The 20,520-nt window shown below is 43.6% G+C and overlaps 1 protein-coding gene across 7 annotated transcripts in view; it reads right to left on the reverse strand.

The window, feature by feature from the left end:
- ABHD6 (abhydrolase domain containing 6, acylglycerol lipase) overlaps positions 1 to 20,520 on the reverse strand; it is a 101,947-nt gene that overhangs the window by 46,111 nt on the left and 35,316 nt on the right. Inside the window, exon 1 of one of the 7 annotated variants that reach the window (XM_069560552.1) lies at positions 2,547 to 2,739. The exons of 2 other annotated variants lie outside the window; for them this stretch is intronic. The gene's annotated coding sequence lies outside the window, so the exon portion shown is untranslated. Of the gene's footprint in view, positions 1 to 2,229; positions 2,413 to 2,541; positions 2,740 to 20,520 lie in introns of those variants that run through there. 4 more of the 7 variants (XM_069560556.1, XM_069560553.1, XM_069560555.1 and 1 more) reach the window with 4 other exon arrangements.

Consider the following 20,520-nt stretch of genomic DNA (forward strand, 5'->3'; position numbering starts at 1 on the left):
TGTCCCTAGAAATCATAAGCAAAACCTGAACTGTTTCCCAAGGTTGATATGAGGTAACTATTGACTAATTCCCTATTATTTAAGAAAATTCTAATATTATAACCAACCACTGAAAAGAATAAACCACCACTTCTTTCTCACTATATAAGCTGCTTTACTGCAGATGGTGATTGCAGCCATGAAATTAAAAGATGCTTACTCCTTGGAAGGAAAGTTATGACCAATCTAGACACCATATTAAAAAGCAGAGACATTACTTTGTCAACAAAGGTCCATCTAGTCAAGGCTATGGTTTTTCTGGTAGTTATGTATGGATGTGATAGTTGGACTATAAAGAAAGCTGAGCGCCAAAGAATTAATGCTTTTGAACTGTGGTGCTGGAGAAGACTCTTGAGAGTCCCTTGGACGGCAAGAAGTTCCAACCAATCCATCCTAAAGGAGATCAGTCCTAGGTGTTCATTGGAAGGACTGATGCTGAAGCTGAAACTCCAATACTTTGGCCACCTGATGCAAAAAGCTGACTCATTTGAAGACTCTGATGTTGGGCAAGATTGAAGGCAGGAGAAGGGGACAACAGGGGATGAGATGGTTAGATGGCATCACCGACTCAATGGACATGAGTTTGGGTAACTCCAGGAGTTGATGATGGACAGGGAGGCCTGGCGTGCTGCAGTTCACGGAGTCGCAAAGAGTCAGACACAACTGAGAGACTGAACTGAACTGAACTGAAGCTGCTTTAAAACAGTTTATCCCTGAGCCTCGTTCCACTGTTTTGGTTTTAACGCTCCTGGTTTTGTCTTTTTGGAGTGTGCACAATAAATTTTTAATAGTAACTAATTACTACTCTGGTAATTTCTTGGTTTTACTTGTTTTATTTCTGAACTTTTGACAATTTAGACATTAGAGATTCCATGAAGAGCGTTCCCAGAGCAGGTGACAACCTAAAGAAAGGCAGCAAAGGGTAGAATGTGTGTTCACTAGCCTGGGTTAGAGCAAAGGAAGCAGAAAAGGAAGGACATCACGATGCAGAAGGGGAGGTGGGCAGGGTCTCCAAGATCCCAGACTGAAGGGCTGAGGCAGCCATCAGAGAACCCAGCAAGTACCAATTAACCATTCCAGGACCTGTTTTGCACCCCACTCCTGGCACTTTCAGGCTTTGTGGCCTCATGCAAGTCCTTTCTCCTCTATGGGCATCAATATTCTTAAAGAGAGTACCAAGGATCCCTTGCTGGTCTGAAAACCTAATTTTAGAAAAATTAATTTATGCTAGGGACACAGGTTATTAACTTCTGTAATGTCTAACTTTCTATATTAAAAAATGTTGATAAAAATTTATTAGTTACAATAAAGTAAGCCCAGTGGTTCAGAATGGGGGCTTTGAGGTGACTCAGTGTGTTCTGGGAGGGATCCATCACTGAATCCCTCTCATTTCTCCTCTAAGAAATGGGCACAATGGAGGCACCTACCTCATATGGGGCTATTGGTAGGAGTTCGGCAGGTAAGGTTTTCAAAGGTGCTTAGGAAAGGGACTGACACCCTGTTTTTGCTTACTGTATGTCAGTTATTATTAATAAGAAGCTATTTTTAACCCCAGCCAGGTGGAGTCTGCCATTAGGGATTTCAGGGCCAGTGAGAGGTGAGATCTTTTCTTAACCACTCAGTCCGCCGGCACAGAAAAGGATTCATACAGTGGCCTGCGGGCACAGCCTTTCAGTCTACAACCTCTTCCTCCCTCCCTCAGCCTGGCCTCCTCTACTCCTCTGCGGGTGCAGGGGTGCACAACCCGCACGAGCTGCCCTGCAGCCAGCGTTACACAATCCGCGTTTCCAACTGCCAAGAAGACCTGGGGACGCCGGGGTTGCCGGGCGTTGCAGTCGGGGTGGTTGGACCAGCAACCTGACTGGCGGGTTGAGCGGAGGAGAGGATGCAAAGGAACTGAGAGAGGGTGGAGAAAGAGTTGAGAAGCTTTTGGAGGTAAGTTATGATTGGGAAAGGTCTTGAGGGGTGCACATGTCTGGGGCAGGATGGAGGCAGATGACAGCAGCTGGCAGGGCAGCTGAGCTGTAGCCCTTCCCCAGAAAGTGGGAGGAACGAGGGTGCAAGAGCCTCCAAACCATCGAGGTACTTGGGGAGGTGGGGGCCTAGGGGCTGGGGAAGGGGGGCCTAGGGGCTAGTGCAAGCAGCGGGGAGGCCGAATAGAAAGCGTTCAGGTCCCCGACCAGTCCTCACCTTGTCCGGGTGCTTAGGGCAGCAGGCAGCCCGGCCCCGGGGAAGTAGGGACCAGGGATTCAGGAATGTGAAACCTTTCCATCCAGGCGCTAGAAAGGAGAGCGCAGGGGCTGGTGCTGGGGCGGGGAAAGAGAGAAAAAAGGGAGGTACAGGTCTCCAACCCTTCTTCTCATCTTGCCCTCTGGAGAGAGGTCAGGCAGTCCGGACTCGGAAGTGTAGGGTAGGTCATGGGGCCACTGGGGGAGCCCGGCGATATTCCCTCCTAAACGCGCACCATCACCCCCCTCGCCTCCCACCCCGACCGGTGCTCACCTCACCTGACCTCAGCCGTCTGGAACCCCTGCGCTATCCAGAAGCCTGTCCCCGGTCCTGGCCCCCAGCTCAGGTCCGGCAGCTGCGCTCTCGCTCCCGCCCGCACCGGCTCTCAGCTCCAGGGCCGCCTCTGCTGGGCGCCTTAAAGGCGCGGTGCGCGGGCCTACGTGCTCCGACAGAAAAGCTGGCTCCGCCCCCGCGCTGCTCCCAGGCTGCCGCGTTCCGTCTTGGAGGCTCAAGGGCGAGAACTCCTAGCTCCTCGGCATTCCCAGGCCATAAGGTAAAGCCCAGAGGATAAAGTTGGTATTTGACACAAACAAGAGTTCCAGGAAAACATCTATTTCTGCTTCATTGACTATGCCAAAGCCTTTGACTGTGTGGATCACAATAAACTGTGGAAAATTCTGAGAGAGATGGGAATACCAGACCACCTGACCTGCCTCTTGAGAAAACCTATATGCAGGTCAGGAAGCAACAGTCAGAACTGGACAGGGAACAACAGACTGGTTCTAAACAGGAAAAGGAGTACATCAAGGCTGTATACTGTCACCCTGCTTATTTAACTTATATGCAAACTCCATCATGAGAAACGCTGGGCTGGAATCAAGATTACCAGGAGAAATATCAATAACCTCAGATATGCAGATGACACCACCCTTATGGCAGAAAGTGAAGAAGAACTAAAGGGCCTCTTGATGAAAGCGAAAGAGGAGAGTGAAAAAGTTGGCTTAAAGCTCAATATTCAGAAAACGAAGATCATGGCATCCGGTCCCATCACTTCATGGCAAATAGATGGGGAAACAGTGGAAACAGTGTCAGACTTTATTTTTGGGGGCTCCAAAATTACTGCAGATGGTGATTGCAGCCATGAAATTAAAAGACACTTACTACTTGGAAGGAAAGTTATGACCAACCTAGATAGCATATTCAAAAGCAGAGACATTACTTTGCCAACAAAGGTCTGTCTAGTCAAGGCTATGGTTTTTCCAGTGGTCATGTATGGATGTGAGAGTTGGACTGTGAAGAAAGCTGAGGGCCGAAGAATGGATGCTTTTGAACTGTGGTGTTGGAGAAGACTCTTGAGAGTCCCTTGGACTGCAAGGAGATCCAACCAGTCCATTCTGAAGGAGATCAGCCCTGGGATTTCTTTGGAAGGAATGATACTAAAGCTGAAACTTCAGTACTTTGGCCACCTCATGCGAAGAGTTGACTCATTGGAAAAGACTCTGATGCTGGGAGGGATCAGAGGCAGGAGGAAAAAGGGACGACAGAGGATGAGATGGCTGGATGGTATCACCGACTCGTTGGATGTGAGTTTGAGTGAACTCAGGGAGTTGGTGACGGACAGGGAGGCCTGGTGTGCTGCAATTCATGGGGTCGCAAAGGGTCAGACACAACTGAGCGACTAAACTGAACTGAACTGATCCCACCAACCTGTCTCTAGACATCCTGGAGCGCCTTCCGTGTTCCCTGTGCAGCCCCAAGTGCCGGGGAAGGGGAAGGGGTGGCAGAACCCACTCACCCCACCTCAGCCCCAAAGCTTTGACTGGGGCCTGGGGGAGGGCTGGAACCCAAAGGGCCACGCACTTCCACAATACGATGACAGAATCCTTTGCGGCATTGTTTAATTTACGTGCTCAAGTCACTCAGTTTTATCCAACTCTTTGCAACTCTCTGGACTGTAGCGCCCCAGGCTCCTTTGTTCATGGGACTTCCCAGGCAAGAATATTGGAGTGGGTTGCCATTTCCTTCTCCAGAGGATCTTCCCAACCCAGGGATCAAACCTACATCTCCCCTGTCTCCTGTCTTGTAGGCTGATTCTTTACCGCCAAGCCGTTTTATTGAACACCTATTGTGTGCCTAGCATTGTTGGGCACCGCACCCGCCAGTGACTCAGGCTAGATCTCTACCTCGGAAGGGCTTGGAGGGACAGACAGGTTCACAGGCAAGCAAAGTAACCCTGCCCTATGTGGGTCATCTCATTTGATGCTATGAGGTGGGCACTGTGCTTTTCTGAGACAAGGAACTTGCCCTGTAAAGCACAGAACTGGGAATCCCAACCCTAGATCATCTAGCTCCAAAGTTCTTGGGTGCAAAAATGACCATCTTATCATTTTTCAAGCACCATGGGTTAAATCCCCACTATGGCCATTTCTTCATTTTAAGGACAATTAAACCTCACTAGGCAGAAAAAAAAAAAAAGGAAGGAGTGTATAAAAGTCATCACCCATTAACACTCAAATACTGCTTCTGTCTAGTTTATCTGCCACCAAGCCTAGGTTTTTGAACATCTGGCCTCAGTTTACCCCCTCAGCAGCATTTGCTAGCACCCCAGGGGCACTGTGGCTGAACTCTAGCACCTCAGCCTTTGCCAAGAACTCTCATCCTTTCCCACTTGGCCTGGCTACGCCTTCCTCTCTTCCATATTGTTGTTCAGCTGCCCAGTTGTGCCTGACTCTTTGTGACCCCATGGACTGTAGCATGGCAGGCCTCTCTGTCCCTCACCAACTTCCAAAGTTTGCCCAAGTTCCTGTCCATTGCATCCGTGACGCCATCCAGCCATCTATCCTCTGACACCCTCTTCTTCTGCCCTCAGTCTTTCCCCCCATCAGGACCTCTTTTTCATACCTCAATTTAAATGCTACTTCCTCCAGGAAGCCTTCCTTAAATTCCCTTTGAACCCACACTATACTGTGGGCTCCTTCCATCAAAGTATTTATTCATTCATTTCACAAATATTTACTGAACACTTACTATGTGCTGAGCCTCTTTGTGTGTGTGTGTGTGTGTGTGCGTGCGCGCACGTGCGTATGTGCACGTGTGCACATGTGCAGTGGCAGCAGTGGCTGCAGCAGCAGAGGTGTCTTTCTATTGTACTGAGTCCCTGGCTTGCCTGCTTCTTGCTCCAGACCTAGGTGTGATCAGTACCCAGCAGGACTTTCTCGGCCATTAAAATCTACCACAAAGGCAGCCTTGGGCCTGCCAACCTGGCAAAACCTGGCTGAGTTGGGCAGGTCTTGAGTTCTAAGAATGGGACACGGATGAGAAGCACCAGAAATGTAGCAAAGAGGAATCTGCAAGGCCACTGGAAGCCTTGTAAAATCTGCCTGTCAGGGCTGCTGGAATGCATCCAGAGTATGGGACAGTCTCCCTGGCTGGGGCCGGAGCATGTTGGACACCTCATCACTCAGACTTCAAGAGTTGCATCTGACCTGCTTCATGGAACTGTTCTCAGAACTCGGGACAATTTACTCATCAAAGACCATGTACCTTCTCTGGCCTTATTTTCTTCACTGCCAAAGTCTTTCCAAGCTAGCAGTCCTTCAACACCCTCAGAACAGGTCCAGAGAGGCAGCAAGGACTAAAACTGACCTTTAATCCTCACTTACCATTTATCAGCAAATCTCAGGCTCAGGGAGCATTCACCAAACAGCTGCTGACGGGGTAAATGAATAAATAAGGGAATAAAATTTATGGATGACTTCCTGGAAGTTCCCACGAAACCACCGATAAGCTTCACTTGGCAGGTCTGAACATGTAAAAACACTTACAGCTTAAATTTAATCTTTTTTCCTCTCCAAAACCTTAAAAATGGTAAGTTATCTTTCTTCTAATTCATAGTTTGTGGCCCCAGAGGCCTCCTAGGGTCTGCAGTTTCTATATTCAGAGAGGCTTTTTTTCCCCAGAGTTTTATATTTAGATACACTGAGCCCCAGACGGAAGTCACCTTCTCTGTGACTCCTCTCCACCTGGTGACTGACGGGAGAGAAGCCTTAAATAGCTTCCATTTCACAGTGAAGCTCAGAAGGCAGGAGGAGAAGAGGGGACTCATGTGTGGTCCCTCCCCGAGTCAGTAAAACCCCTGAACACTCACGGAGCAATCAAGGGTGGGTGGGAAAACAGGGAGCAGTCCAAGGGGCCATCCAGGTTCCAAAAGGCACCTTCAGTCATGTTCAGTATAAACTCCTTATTACCTGACAGGTCTCATCCCAGCATTAGGAAAGAGTTCAGAAACCTCTCCTCTGCCAGCAGGTGCAGCAAACAGCCCCAGGCTTCACCCTGCCATGCAGTCTATGGAAAGCTCCTGGACTCAGCGGCATGCCAGTCAGAACGGAGTGATACTGATGGTCACCACTGTTTAATGCATGCTTATTACTGATCGGGCACTGGGCATCACCTCACTTAGTCCTCACAATCACCCTGGGAGATATGCCAACCCACTTGACAGATAGAGCTCTGAGGGCTTAACATACTCACTCAAGATACCATAGCCAGCAGTGGGGTCAGCAGTCAAAGAAGTTCATCCATTCATCAAACATTACCAAGGACCTACTACATGCTGCGTACTCTCTGGGAGAACACCTCCTGCCCCCAAGGACTTACGAGTCTTTTAATAAGATGAAATATTAGTAACAATTCGATCAAGGATTAAACACAAGCTATGGTGGAATTGAGGAACTACAGGTACAAATTTGGGCCAAGTACAAATGCAACATGGGTGAGACTTACATGCTATGTCATATGGAAATACACATAGGAGAAAAATGAAAAATACATGATACCACATGTATATGGATACCAGCCAGACAGCATCTCTGGGTCTATGGCCAATGCGCACAATCCAGTCTCCAAAAATTTACCACATGGCATCTGCAAGCCAACCAATGAGCCCCCTGCACAAAATGCTATTCATCTGTCACCACCTCGAAGCAGTTTTCCCAGATTACCTATGCAAAAAGAACTAGTTCATCACCCATATCCCTGCAGCACATCGTAAATGAAGCTGTATTTACTCATTTCAGTGACTCCTGACTCCACTGATTGTGAATTCCTTTTCCATCTCCATCTCCCCAGAGGCCAGCATGATGACTGGCACAGAGCAGGCAAATAATAATTAGCGATCATGTGTTGAGCTCTTCCTGAGTGTCTCACTTTGTGCTCAAGTGCTTTACATATATTATTTCAATGAACCATCCCAAAAATCCTATGAGGTGGGTACTATTATTGGCCTCATTTTAAAGGAAAATTAGCCTCATTTGAGGAAATTGAGGCTCAAAGAGGTGAATCTACCCACGATCACTCTGCTAATAAGTGATACTGCCAGAATCCAAACCAAGTTGTGTATGTCTGAATGCAGTTTATATCCTAACCACTAAGATGCCTACTGCCATAACTAGTAACGGAATTGGTTATGAAAGATATGGCAAAGTCTCACCTTAAAAGAGCTTATAACTAGAAACCTATGAAATTTTTAGGCAAAAAAAAAAAAATCTTCTTTACAAACAATTCAAAATACTGCTTAGACATTTATTTGTAACTTAAGTAATTATCAAGTATCTGTTTATGCATAGGACCAAAGTTGTAGGGGATATATTTTGACTCTGGTATAAATTACAGGATGAGTTATTATATATCAATGAAAGAGTTGAGGAAATTATATCATGAGACAAGTCAACATATGTCAGAATGTAACATATGATCGTGGAAAGAAGGACTCAATAATCAGGAGGTTATCAGTTCTTAAAGTATTGATTCGTTTGTTGAAAATGCCAGTTGAGAACAGCACTAAGTCAGAGAGGATCCTGGATGGGAAGGAAAGAGAAGCCTCTGAGACAACAGTGTGACTGCTGTAGGGGAGCAAAATTTGCCACCCTAAAATATGTCTCTTTGGCATGAGGATTAATTTAGGTTGATTACTTTTAAGAGACAGAAGACTCAGGAAATTTTTCTTTTTACCTCCCCCTTAGCTCCCTAAAGAATTCAGGTAACAGGCCTGTTCCCAGGATAGAGTTATCATAAGACATATCTTAAGATTCCATTCTGTCCACTGTCTCTGCCTGGCCCAACAAATACCTATTTACTCAACACTTGCTTTCCCATCTTCGTGTGACTTGCCTTCTCCCCTTTGAAGTCCCAAACCACTACCTCCAAATAGTCTCTGTTGTCTTTAGCCAAAGATGATATTCAAGGCGAGGGTTTTGGCCATGTTGGCAAGTTACTCAGTTCTCCTGAGTGTCTCCCATATATACATGTTATTAAACTTTGTTTGATTTTCCTCTGTTAATGTATTTCATGCCAATTTAATTATTAGACCAGCAAGAAGAACTTAGAAGTATAGAGAAAATCTTCTTCCTCCCCAACACTACACAACTAGCCCTCTGGCCCAGATTTTCCAAGCACCTCTGTATAAGTTAGAAAATGATAGAAATTTTCCAAAGGATTAACAAAAAGCAAGAGAGATTAATACTCAAAATAGTTGAGACTGGAATGCCAAAGAAAAGTCTCATTTAAAAGCAGATTTAGATCAAGAAGATGAATTTAAAAAAAGAACCGAGCACATGTAATACTAACAGATGGCAAAGGGAAGGCAAAGCTACCAGTTCCTGTTTACTTAATCCTCATCACAGCGGAAGACTTCCATTTGGTCAGGTTAGAACATCACAAAGAGGGAAACCAAGCCCAGGGCAGGAAAAAAAGACATGGGAAGAACACCCAACAACCTGAAAAATTAGTCCCAGTCATGAAATTATTGCCCAGGGAACCAAAAGGATATTTAGATATTATCTCAGAAACATATTCAGTGATCTTCAGTAAGTCATGCCAGAAGACTCTAATTAGAGTAAGGGGTCCTACTTCAAATAGAAAGAGTGATACAGAAATCTAGAGACCGAGAGATTTGGTGTTGATTTCTAGCAAAGTTCTGGGCTTGATTATGAAACTAAAACAAAAGAGGTAACTACTAAGAGCTCATATAATCACAAAAGAAGGATATTTCAACAGTTATTAGCATGAGTAGGTCTGAAGACTGCTATGGGAATTGTTTACATACTTTGGACAAAACATTTTAGTTAGGCTTTGGACAAAACATTTTATTATCTGTTTATGGGCAAGATGAAGCAATCAAGGCTGCATAACATCACAGCTCAGTGGATTCGTAGAAGGTTAAACAACAGTGGCCCAACTTTCTTTAATCTGACAATTTCAGACTGGAAGCAGTTTTCTAATGGAAATTCCTCAATTCTCCGTCCTAGATATTTTTTAAAAAAATTTAGATAAACAGAAATCCAATCTTGTCATTAATTTTAAATCAAACAAAGGAAAGAAAATCAGGGTTCAAAATTGTTCCAATAATATGGAATATGCCAAAAACATGGTGAAATTTTGCAGTGCCATCTTTAGGCTTTTAAAATTCAAATGGTATCTCAGCATATGGTAGACCAGATATTCTGAGGTACCTTTCTCAAAACACTAAAGAGTAGGGGGCAGAGAGCAGTAAATAAAAGGGAAACACATGGTTGTCCCTAGACCAAATATGTACAGCAGATCCATAAACGATACTGGGAGACTAATACTTGAACTCGAAATTGAAGAAGCTGCACCTGAGAGCCCACATTTCTTAGGACCCTCGAATGCTTAGAGCAGCCTTGGGGGAGCAGCATGTTCTCACTTCAAGCACAAATAAGGATGCTCTCTATAAGAGAGCACCCAGTATTCTCACAGGTCATGATTAACCAAATATACTGATCTGGAAGACATCTCTGGAGAAATTACTCAGATATATCAACTAAGAATGATATGACATAAAAAATATGAAAAAAGATATGGAATGTGCAGGATAGATTGAGAAGATCTAAAACTCCATTTAATCATCAAAGAAGGGGAGAAGGAAAGAGAGGCAAAGTTTGAAGCAGCAATAGCTGAGAATTTCCAAAGCATAAAAAACATGTGACTCCACAGATGTAGGAAGCCTATATATAACGCAGGATAAGTAATAAGAAATCCAAACCAAGAAACTTGGTAGTGAAACTGCCGAACACTAAAAAACAAAAGATCTTAAAAGCAGCTAGATTTTAAGAAAAGAAAGAAAAAAAAGGATTACTCACACACAAAAAAAGGAATTAGATAGCAGATTTCTCAATGGCAACACTGGAAGCTAAAGAACAGTAGAATAATATCTTCAAACACCTGAGAATTGGATACTCACCATTTTAAGAATAAGAGTGAGATACAGATTAAAGCAAAGTGATTTTACAACTGGAAAACTTGACTAACTGAACTTCTAAGATACATTTCAGAAAGAAGAAGCTGGACTCAATTAAGAACTGAACTGAAAAGAGAAATATGAGAGAAGACATAGGTTAATATTGTCAAATCAAAACAAAACTCTCTGTAGAAAACAATAATAATGACAAAAAATCATATATAATTTGTACATTTAATACAAAGTCAGAACTAAAATGCTGGGAACAATAAATCAGAAAAAAGGTGATTGAAGTTAAAGTATCCTAATGCCTTTGCATTTGTGTAGAAAGTGAATTAGTACATTAATTTTCACCTTCATTAATAAATGTACATTATAAAGTCAGTGGTATTCACTAAAGTAAGACATATATCTATATATGTATGTATGTACATACATATATATCTTTTGAACTAATAGAAGGAGGAAAATGACATAAGTCAACAACAAAAAAAAGTCAATCAACCCAAAAGAAGTATATTAAAAAGTGACACTCCCCCCCAAAAAAAGATAGTAAAAATAAGGCCGGATATACTAATAATCACAATAAACATAAATTAACACATCAGTTAAAAGTCAGAAGCTGTCAAGTTGAATGTTACAAAACTCTAAGACACATTGTTTCAAGAGGTACTCCTAAAACATAGGAATTTGGAAAGGTTGAAAGTAAAAGTGTGGAAAGTTATACACCTGACAAACATCCAAAAAAAAGGTAGTGTAACTAAATTAGTATTAGATAACATAGACTAATACTCCAAAATCACTGCAGGTGGTGACTGCAGCCATAAAATTAAAAGACGCTTACTCCTTGGAAGAAAAGCTATGACCAACCTAGATAGCATATTCAAAAGCAGAGACATTACTTTGCCAACAAAGGTCCATCTAGTCAAAGCTATGGTTTTTCCAGTAGTCATGTATGGATATGAGAGTTGGACTATAAAGAAAGCTGAGCGCCACAGAATTGACACTTTTGAACTGTGGTGTTGGAGAAGACTCTTGAGAGTCCCTTGGACTGCAAGGAGATCCAACCAGTCCATCCTAAAGGAAATCAGTCCTGAATATTCATTGGAAGGACTGATGCTGAAGCTGAAACTCCAATACTTTGGCCACCTGATGCGAAGAACTGACTCATTGGTGAAGACCCTGATGCTGGGAAAGATTGAAAGCAGGAGGAGAAGCGGACAACAAAGGATGAGATGGTTGGATTGTATCACCAACTCAACAGACATTAGTTTGAGCAAGCTCTGGGAGTTGGCAGTGGATAGGGAGGCCTGGCGTGCTGCAGTCCACAGGGTCGCAAAGAGTTGGACACAACTGAGTGACTGAACTGAACATAGACTAACAAAAAAAATTATTCAGAATGGAGAGGATCACTGTATAATGATAAAGAGTTCAATTCAACAACAAAATATGTCAGTTCTAAACTACAGAAAATATATAATCTATTACTAAGGAAATGGATGAAATCTGTAATCAAAGGAAAACATTAAGTCCAAAAATATTAAGAAAGTTTGGAAGTATATCTAAACTTTCAATAAATAGATAGATCATTCTACTCTTTCATCAGTTTCTCTGGAAAACAGAAAGAGAAGACATATTCCCAACTCACTTAATGATGCCAATCTAAGTTGATACCAAAACAATCAGACCAGTTATGACTCATAAATAACTCAAACACACAGAAGTAAACATCCTAAGTAAAATACTAGTAAGCTGAGTCCAGCAACACATAAAAGGATGATATTTCATAACCAAGTTAGGAAAACATTCTTGTAGTTAACCACATCAACACATAAAAGGAAAATTATAAGATCATCTAAATAGTTGCAAGAATTAACATAAAATCTAACAGTCCCTCATGGCAATAACTCATAGTAAACTAAGTGGAGAACTTCCTTAACTAGTTAAATGGCATCTACCAAAAACTTCCAGCAAATATGAGCCTGAATAATGAAAAATTAGGAATACTTCCTTCAAATTCAGAAGTAATTCTAATTAAAATCTCAACAGGGCTTTTCAAGAAAGATGAGCTGATTCCAAGATTTATTGGAAGAGCAAAGGTCCAAGAAAAGCCAGAATACTCCCAATGAAGAAGAAAAGGCAGCTATCAAGCTTATTTAAAATGTACAGTTATTAAGACAGTATGTGTATTCAGGCTGTTATTGCTTCAGTTCAGTTGCTCAGTCGTGTCCGACTCTTTGCGACCCCATGAATCGCAGCACGCCAGGCCTCCCTGTCCATCACCAACTCCCGGAGTTCAGTCAGACTCACGTCCATCGAGTCAGTGATGCCATCCAGCCATCTCATCCTCTGTCGTCCCCTTCTCCTCCTGCCCCCAATCCCTCCCAGCATCAGAGTCTTTTCCAATGAGTCAACTCTTCACATGAGGTGGCCAAAGTACTGGAGTTTCAGCTTTAGCATCATTCCTTCCAAAGAAATCCCAGGGCTGATCTCCTTTAGAATGGACTGGTTGGATCTCCTTGCAGTTGTGCCCAATTCTTTGCAACTCCACAGACTGTAGCCCACCATGCTCCTCTGTCCATGAGATTTCCCAGGCAAGAATACTGGAGTGAGTTGCCATTTCCTTCTCCAGGGGATCTTCCTGACCCAGGAACTGAGCATGAGTTTCTTGCATTGGCAGGTGGATTCTTTACCATTTGAGCCACCTGGAAAGCCCATGTATTCAGGTAAGGATAGATAAAAACACTAACGAAACAAAAAACAGAGAAACATACTCATGTACATAGGGTAACTTGGTTTATGACAAAGCTGTCATTTCAGATCACCAGGGAAAGGAAGACAAGTAAAACGTGCTAAAACAATTAATTATTCACACTGAAAAAAAACAGAATTTAATGATTCTCACTTCTCCCACAGTAATACAAGATAGATTAAGACTTCAATATAGAAGGCAAAACTGTAAACTTTTAGAAGACAATATAAGAGAATATCTTTAGGATCTTTCCAGCACTTGACACAATAAGGCTTTTTCAATCTGGTGGGCAAAAGATGGCATCTCACTGCAATCTTAATCTTCATGTCCAAGATTAACGGGCTTGAGCAATTTTTCCCAACCCAGGTCTCCCACATTACAGGTGGATTTTTTTTTTTACCATTGGAGCCACCAGGGAAGTCCATCTCTTTCTTTAGTATTTTGGAATTAAAAAACATTAATTTTAATTTAGTTAAATTATCCTTTGTATTTAGTGGCCTTTTATGTCTTGTTTAAGAAACCCTTTCCTATCTGGCCTGAGCCACGTGGCTAGATTAGGGGAGATGTAACACCCCAGGGAAACCAGGGATGTAGGTACTGAATTGTGACTAATGACTGCTGGGCTGGCGAGAACCCACAGATGGTGGTGCAGATGAGGAAACAATAGATCTGGGTGTCTGAATCACTTGAACACATTTCTAGGGAAGAGGGTGGGCTCTGGTTTCATGAAGCCTACTCTACCACCTATTAACTCTCTCTGTAAACCTGAGTTTCTTTACGTAGAGACAGGGAACGATGATGAAGAACTGATAATGGCATCAACCTCACAGGGCTACGAAGACGACTGAGCTAAACCAAGCGTTTGCTGAGCCTCATTCTAGTGATGTAGCCACATCACTGTGGCTACATGTCTCGCGATCACTGCCGAGTTGGATGTGACTGGGTCTCTATGGAAACGCAACTTCCACTCACTTCTGTTTCCAGCAGAGTCTGCTTCCAATCTGACAATTAATTTGCAATATGGTTTCTTTTTACTTTTTAAAAAATTGCATGCTCTTTATTCCCCAAAAGGAACTTGTGATTTAAGCAGCAATTTAGGCATTCAGAGAAACACTGTATTTTCTTAAGCTTCACAGAAATGGACAACTTTTAAAATATTTTTTTTTTGAGACTGCATCATGTTTACACATGAGACCTCTGAGGCAGTGCAAAGTAATGGCTGAAAATACAGATTGCTCTCTGGAAGGCCTGACTACCATTTACTAAATGTGCATTTCTGACAAGTTACTCTCTCTGGGTCCCAGTTTAAATCTCTGTGAAACAGGGGTAATAAAGTATTTAATTCATATATTTCTTCTCAGTGTTACTAAATTCTCAACAAAATAAGTGTTGGGAGAGTGTTTTCCTCTCCCACCTACCCATTCCCCTCCTGCCACACCTATTCCCAACATCAGCGTGACCAATTCACCCTGATCTGCTTGGGACTTTCCCTGTCTTTACACTGAAGAACACCCAACCCCTCTCAGTTTTGGGCCAACCAGAATTGCTGACCGCCCTCTGTGATTCTACAGTCAGAGAAATCACAATAGTCCAGATAAATGGTTGCCAATGGGACTCAAGAAGGTTTGGGTCCCAGATTTACATTGGTAATTCAAAATCATGACAGTTTTGTGGCCACAGTATATAGAATGATAGCTCAGAGGCACAGAAAACTCACTGAAACCGAAGGTAAATCCCATTAAGTATCGATTTCTGAGTCCCCCAAGGGCAGAAGCCCTTATAGATCTTTGTATCCCTGCACCCTTAGTAGGCTAATTTCTTAAGGCCACGTGCTATGAATGACTGGCCTGCACCTAAATCCAGTTTGGGGATGACTCTGGAGCAGCTTCTGCCTGTGCAGGGACAATTCCATTCTTAAATGGGGTTTCTGCTTTGTGACACTCATGAATCACTAATTGGTTAAAGATGGACACCTTCTGCTCATAGATATCCTCCTCACCCTGTCTCTATGACGTGGTTTTCAAAGGCCTCAGAAAATGGGGGAAAGCTCCATATTTACAGGGAGTCGGGGAGGAGGACGTGGATTGCTGTTGGTGTTCTAAGACGGAATACTGATGGGGCCACATCACTGCTATGTACCAGGGAAGACATGGTACAGGAGACTGACCAGGTGCTCGAACTCTGGTGTCAAACAGTCCTGGCTGTGCCCCTTACTAGCTGTGAGATCTGCGGCAAGTGAATCACCCTCTCTGGGACTCTAATTGCTTACAGAAAATTGAGGATAGTAGTAATATTTGGTTGTAGGGAGGCTTTAAAAACCTAGTATTTGGTCCCATCACTTCATGGCAAATAGATGGGGAAACAATGGAAACAGTGGCGGCCTTTATTTTTCTGGGCTCCAAAATCACTGCAGATGGTGATTCCAGCTATGAAATTAAAAGATGCTTGCTCCTTGGAAGGAAAGTTATGACCAACCTAGAGAGCATATTAAAAAGCAGAGACATTACTTTGCCAACAAAGGCTCATCTAGTCAAGGCTATGGTTTTTCCAGTAGTCACGTATGGATGTGAGTCGGACTACAAAGAAAGCCAAGCATTGAACTGTGGTGTTGGAGAAGACTCTTGAAAGTCCCTTGGACTGCAAGGAGATCCAACCAGTCCATCCTAAAGGAGATCGCTCCTGGGCGTTCATTGGAAGGACTGATGCTGAAGCTGAAACTCCAATACTTTGGTCACCTGATGCAGAGAGCTAACTCATTGGAAAAGACCCTGATGCTGGGAAAGATTGAGGGCAGGAGGAGAAGGGGACAACAGAGGATGAGATGATTGGATGGCATCACTGACACAATGGACATGAGTTTGGGTGGACTGCGGAAGTTGGTGATGGACAGGAAGGCCTGCCATGCTGTGGTTCATGCTGTGGTTCACAAAGAGTCAGATACAACTGAGTGACTGAACTGGACTGAACTGAATACATAAAGAGGGGGCTTCCCTGGTGGGTCAGTGGTAAAGAATCTGCCTGACAATGCCAGAGACCCGGGTTCAATCCCTAGGTTGGGAAGATCCCCTAGAAAAAGAATGCAATCCATTCCAGTACTCTTGCCTGGGAAATCCCATGGACACAGGACCTTGGCAGGCTACAGTCCATGGGGTCGTGAAAGAGTCGGATATGACCTTATCAACAACACACACACATGTAAAGAGTATGTATAATACGGGGCCTAAAATAGAGCTTAATACCCTCAATACCCTAACAGGGTCTGTAACTGCTATTATTGTTTTATGTTGTTGTGATTCAACATAAGCATCACATATAACATTGTTCCAAGGGGAGAAAAACCGCCAAATCAACAAATGCTGAGAGGAGTGTCAAACAGCAAGTGCTCAATAAATGTTAGCTGTTAGTAGGAGCTTTTAAATCAATCTACTTCCAGTGTCTCAAAATCACATAGCTGCCCTGTGAACACAAGGAAAAGCTCATTTAAGACATTCCAAGAGGAACTTCCCTGGTGGTCCAGGAGCTAAGACTCCATACTCCCAATGCACAGAGCTGGGGTTCCATCCCTGGTCAGGGAACTAGATCCCACAAGCCACAACTAAAGACGCTGCATGCTGCAACAAAGATTGAAGATCCCACCTGCTGCAAGTAAAACCCGGTACAGCCAAAATAAATAAATAAAAATGAATATAAAAACAAAATTCTATGAGACACATACATAGTGTTCATGCCCAAAATGCATCACATGATTGCAATCATGGGGAAACCTCAGACAAACTTAAATTGAGGGAGCTTCAACAAGATAACTGGCCTGTACACTTCAAAAATGTCAAGGATATGAAAAACACAGTAGAGACCAAGGAGACAAGCCTGCGAAGAACAATGCTTAATCTTAGATTGGCTTCTAGATCAGAAAGAAAATCCTGCTATAAAGGACATTATTAGAATAATTGGTAAAATTTGAATAAGGTCTGTAGATTAGGTAATAATATCATCTAATTGTTAAACTTTCAAGTTTTATAATTGCTATAATATTTTATAATTGTCCTGTGATTATGTAGGAGAATGTACTTATTCTTGGGAATTCACCCTACAGGATTTAGGTTTACCGTAAAAGGTCATAATTTCCCAAACTTACTCTCAAAGGTTCAGAAAAAAATAATCTATGTTTAGAGAAAATGAACAATGAAAAAGTGAATGTGGCTAAAGTTTTGCTGGTAAATCTGGATGAAGGATATGTAAGTGAGGGGGCTTTGGGGCAACTTTCATGCATGTTTGAAATTATGTCAAAGTAAAAAGTAAAACATAAATAAAATGAAGCTACCAAACCTTTAAAAGAAGAGTAAGAAACTGCAGTTAAGGAAGCAGCCAGCTCGCTGCTCACCAGTCAGCAGCTGTGAGAAGCCTCCTGGTCCTGTTTCCCACTGCCCCTTGGCCCTGTTTCTTCACTGTCCCTTTTATGGTGAGGCTGGAAAAGCCAACTTTCTATTAGCAGGCAGCTTTAGCATATTCCATAGAAATGGGGTCATAGGGTCATAGGTCATAGGGCATGTTCACACAGGCGGTAACAAGAAAAGCAACAGGACCCAGCTCAGAGCAAAGGGCAGTGGGAAGCGGTGGGCCTGGGGCTCCAACAGCATCATTTGATCTGCCTGCTACCTTTTAACCTAGAAGCCTCATCAAAGCATCATGGCAAAAACCACAGTGTTGCCAGAAGAGACTCTTCCAGCACAGAGATGCTGCTGCTTCAAGGGGCAAAGAAGGGGAACTGGCTCCCTGGAAAAGGAGCAGTGTTCACTACCAGCCAAAAGAGGGTGCTATTTTCTCCAATGTCATCCTTCCCAAGTGTGCCCACTGAGTGCACAGATCTGCAGATCCCAGGAGCAGGATCAGCGTGAGTTGAATGAGGCAGAATCATGAAAATGCAAGGTTGGATCTTGTCTTTAAAATTTTGATACTTTGATCATTATAGATGTATCCACATTAATTTGAATAATTCTTAAATTATTCAAAACTGCATAAAATATTAATCTTGATTACTGAGTTGTTCGGCACCCCCTTAAAGTTTGCACCCAAGTCAGTACCTCATTTGCCTCACGCTAGCCCCACCCTAGTGAATCTAACCCACTAATTCCAACACCACTAGCTCAGAATTTGAGGTCACATGAGGTCTGGAGTTAATGGTCCATTTTATACCCACATGATCTGGCAAAGGGAATTAATCCTGAGAACCTGAATTCCTGCCTTTTATGTCACTTCACTATCAGCAACTGGGGCCTGACTTCTTTATCTCTAGGTCTCAGTATTCCCATCTGTTAAGTAGGAATGGCAATTCCTTATCTGCACAGTTTGTTCTGAAGATAGAGTATCATCCTAATAGAACACCCCTAAGGGCCAGACACTGTGCTGAGTCTTCTCTTTAGCTATAAACTCACAAAATCTTTACAGCTCTAACATGTAAGAGCTATAATTATCCCCATTTTCAAAAGTGAGGAAATGGGCACAGAGAGGTTTAGACACTTACCTGAGGTTGAACAGCTATAAATGAAATTATGCATGCTTTAACCTCCAGCATTCTCAGCATGGGGTGATCTCCACCTTTGTGGGAGCATTTGGCAATGTCTGGAGACACATCTGTCATGACTCGGGGTGGGGGGTGTACTACTGCCATCTAGCGGATAGAGGCTAAGAATGCTATTAAACATCCTATAATGCATGGGGCAGTCCCCACAACACTGAATTTTTTGGTCTCAGATAGCATTAGTACCAAGGGTGAGAATCCTGCTCCACTCTGCTCCCAAGGTCAGGGAGTTAGGTGAGAATTTAGCACCCAGTGCTCCGAGAAAGGCAGATGGTATAGAGTGGTAGCTGTTGTTATTTCTTTTGTCTCAGTGGCCTGGGGTCTCCCGTGGTTACCCTGGCTCAGAACCCTCCCTTGGGTGGTAGAGAAGCTAGGCTCCAGAGTCAGTCAGAGCATTATATCATGCATTCAGCAAAGGTTTACTGAGCATCTGCCACATGCCCTGTCCTGTCCCAGGCAGCACAGACACATGAAGGTGTCCCTGCCCGTGAGAACTGTCGGGGGTGGGGGTGGAGAGACAAGACAACACACGAGCTCATAGATAATAATACATCGTCACAGATACCACGATCCAAAGACCTGTGTTCCGTGAAAGAGAGTAAGAGGGAAGCCCCTCATGGGCTGAGGGGGGGCAAGGAGAGAATGGCATTTAGAGAGGCAGAAGAAAGGAAGAGCCCTGCAGGTGGAGGGAACAGCTGTGCAAAGGCTTGGCGGCGGGAACTGAAAGCCAGGCAGTGTGACGGGAGGCCAGCAGGGGAAGAAGAGAATAGAGGATGTGACCTTGAAGGGGTGAGTAGGTAGAAGCCACCACAAGGAGTTTGGTCTTTATGTCAAACAAAGAGCCTTTGAGGGGTTCTAGTCAGAGCACTGACTGCCTTCCGAGAGCAATCTGCTTGAGGTCCAGACACAGCCTGGTGTGGAAGACGCTGTGTGAGGTCCAAACCAGAGCCTGCTTCACCAGTTGGAAACCATCATGCAAAGGTGAGATCCGTCACAATTATGCAACCTTACATAAAATGCACGCTCCCTGCCCCAACCCCCAGGCTAGTTGTGAAACATAATGACTGCAGCAGTCTGCATGCTATACAAGATCATTGCTAGGACACGCTCCTTATTGCACACGCAATGGCATCAGTCACTGGAAACACCTGTTTTGAGTCACGAGGACGTCACCTGCCAAGAGTAAAAACTTTCCCACCGGCACCTCATTTCTTTTTTGCTGCTTTTGGATAACCTGACTTGTGACACTTTCACTCCCCCTGGAATCCCCATGTTGCCTTCCTCAAATTCTAAGGCAGCCTTTATCTCCACTGACTCCTGCCCCACCAGCACCCATGGTGAATGGCCGTGGCTGCCGGTGGTGTCTGAGGCCACGTGTCTCAACCTCCGATCCCCACATCTGCCCATTCACATGACTCACGTGCAAATCTTCAGTAGGGTCTATTGACAAGGACTACAGCTTAAGTCTGTGAGGGAATCCGATTGTCCCTGCTCAATTAGGATGGTGTTTCCCAACGTGGATGGAGCTCAAGATACTAAAAGGAGTTATGTGAATAAAGGGTTCCGTGGACAATAAATTCAGGACATACTGTTCCAACATAGTTAAGCAGCTTTGTTCCAGCTTTGCAGGACTTTTAGGACATTTAATATGCTAATGTGTATTATAAA

This window comes from Ovis canadensis, chromosome 19 (assembly GCF_042477335.2).
Source record: "Ovis canadensis isolate MfBH-ARS-UI-01 breed Bighorn chromosome 19, ARS-UI_OviCan_v2, whole genome shotgun sequence".
Taxonomy (NCBI): domain Eukaryota; kingdom Metazoa; phylum Chordata; class Mammalia; order Artiodactyla; family Bovidae; genus Ovis; species Ovis canadensis.